This window comes from Cucurbita pepo, chromosome 12 (genome assembly GCF_057944985.1).
Source record: "Cucurbita pepo subsp. pepo isolate OVF chromosome 12, ASM5794498v1, whole genome shotgun sequence".
Lineage (NCBI taxonomy): Eukaryota > Viridiplantae > Streptophyta > Magnoliopsida > Cucurbitales > Cucurbitaceae > Cucurbita > Cucurbita pepo.
The window spans coordinates 7,818,000-7,820,741 of record NC_141809.1 but is presented as its reverse complement, the minus strand read 5'-3'; the positions used below and the strand labels follow the sequence as shown (position 1 = coordinate 7,820,741).

General features: G+C 31.7%; 1 non-coding gene across 1 annotated transcript; it reads left to right on the top strand.

Moving 5' to 3' along the window:
- The first annotated feature begins 581 nt into the window (after positions 1 to 581).
- Positions 582 to 655, top strand: TRNAT-AGU (transfer RNA threonine (anticodon AGU)). Its single transcript has one exon. It is a non-coding gene; the product is annotated as a tRNA-Thr (tRNA).
- The last annotated feature ends 2,087 nt before the right edge of the window (positions 656 to 2,742 follow it).

Genomic DNA, 2,742 nt, shown 5'->3' with positions numbered 1-2,742 from the left:
TTTAGTCTTCGATACGTATTTTTTTCAAGTGGCACTCGTAACTCAGTTAGTTAGAGCACTTGTTTCGTAAGCGAGAGATCTTGAGTTCAACTCTCAACAAGAGCATAAATAAATTCAATGTTGTTAGACTGAATTCTAAAATTTTACCAAAGCTTTAGGTTCTAGGTAAGATACATAATATGTATTTCAAATGATGATAGAGGGGAGAATGAATGAAATAAGGTGTCTTAATTATGCCACAAAAACTTCTTGGTGGATCATGAGTTTATAAACGAGTTTTTTCTTTTCTCTTTATCCTTATCGTTTTGGGGTTTCTTGGATAATATTAGATTGAATTCCAAGAGTTTCACAACATATCTATTTTATAATACAATTTTATTTGATTTGGGTTTACATTATAAAGACAAATTAGTATTTTGCTTATTTTTCTCATTCCTATAAATATGTCTCTTTGGTTTGTATTTTATGATACAATTCTATGTACAGTGTATTGTAGTAGTCTTTTCTGTTCTCTTCCCTAGTTGCTTGGGTGTTTATTAGTTTTGGCGATTCATGAATTAATATGTTTTTAGTTTCAAGTAGCTCTTGTAGCTCAGTTGGTTAGAGCACCCGTTTAGTAAGCGGGAGGTCTTGAGTTCAACTCTCAACAAGAGTATTATTGCCCTCTAGTATGTTTCCAATAGACCTTGCTCCCCACAATTGTGGGCAATTAGTTGTTTAGGTCTGGTTAGGTAGGCCAACAAACACAGTATACAAAAGGTACATATATGTTGCTCAATGGCCATTACTCGAAGTTCCATCTGTATGCATCAACCAGCCCAACCCGAGGTTGCTTTGTTGAGCCCACCAAAAAAATACAATGTAGTTCTTGTAACAACTTAGCCCACTATAAAAAACCACGATAGGCAACACAACTTAACCCGGGCAACAAAACATAACATGCAAAACCCACCCCACGATAGGCAATAAAACATAAAAAAAATGCTATTTTAAGTGGAAGATAACACATTATTTTAGTCTTGACTTAGCTTTCTTATTGATTTTGGGTTCTTAGTAGCTTTCTTATTGATTTTGGGTTCTTAGATAATTAAGATCTAAATATCTTATTTTTCAACCATGTTGTTTGATTGAATTCTAAAAGTTTTAAAACATTGGGTCATTTCGTATCAAAGCTTTAGGTTCTAGGTAGGCCAGCAAACACAGTATACAAAAGGTACATATATGTTGCTCAATGGCCATTAGAGACAAATTATATGTTGCTCAATGGCCATTAGAGACAAATTATATGTTGCTCAATGGCCATTAGAGACAAAAAGTGAAGAAAATGAAAAATAAAAAGAAATATTTGACGTGGGTAGAGAGATTAAAAAGAAAGATGATTCTAGTTTTTTAGGAGAACAATGTTTTGTATACAAAAGGTACATATACAGAAACTTGGAAGTAAAAGAATTTTCTTTCCAAGGAGAGCACTCAAACTAAGTGTATCTACCTTTTCGATTGAATTCTTGCAGAAAATTAAAATGCTTATTATAAAGCAAGTTTGAATAATTAATTTCAACTCGTGCCAATATCTAACTCATGGAAAAAAATAAGACCAATGGGCTGCACAGGAAGCTGCACTCCCATTTCACTTTTACATCCATGCATGACCTAAAGATAAAAGGGAAGACCTCAACAAGATTAAAACCACGGAATGAAAATAATTTTAAGTTTGCATTACAAGGAAATCAATTGAATTCGATGACGAATCCTCTTGAAGAATGGGAGAATGAACGAATAATGTGTCTTAATTATGCCACAAAAACTTCTTGGTGGATAATAAGATTGTAGGTTACGTGTTTGAATTTAGAGATGTTTTATAGTATTTTTTTCACTTTAGAATATTATATTAAAATTTTAAGTTAAAATTAATTAATGGTCGTTATGGTATTGATGGACAAGACATTTACAACATTTCAATAGACTATATATTACTTTAAAGGTTTATTTTCAAGGTTATAAATAGTCATTTATGTTATTATTATGGTACAAAGATTTTGGATATTAGAATGAGAGTTGAATAGTATGCTTCTTTACCCATGAACTTGTTCTTTTGCATTTCTTGTGTTTAGATTTACGTGCTAGAGTTATGCAAGTAGTCTTGACCGAGTTATTCTGTGAAGCGATTCGAATCATGAGTTTATAAATGAGTTTTTTTTCTTTTCTTTTTACTCTTTATCTTGATAATTGAGGTAATCGGTTCAAAAACTTTCTCTTGGATTGATTGCTTATCGTTTTGTGGTTTCTTGGATAATTTAGATCTAAACATCTTGTTCTTCAACAGTAATATTAGATCGAATTTCAAGAGTTTCATAACATATCTATTTCGTAATACAATTTTATTTGATTTGGGTTTACATTATAAAGACAAATTAGTATTTTGCTTATTTTTCTCATTCATATAAATATGTCTTTTGGTTTGTATTTTATGATACACTAGCTTGGGTGTTTATTCGTTTGGTGATTTAAGAATTGTTATGTTTTTTGTTTCAAGTAGCTCTAGTAGCTCAGTTGGTTAGAGCACCCGTTTAGAGCATTATTGCCATTTAGTACGTATTCTCCATGATTGTGAGCTAGTACATTAAATAGTATAGAGAATATTTCTTTCCGTCAACAAAAGAGGGTCGTTCCCCAAATGTCCATTTACAACATGAACGTTATATGTCGTAGGTACCTGTTTATATGTTGAATTCTTGTAACAAC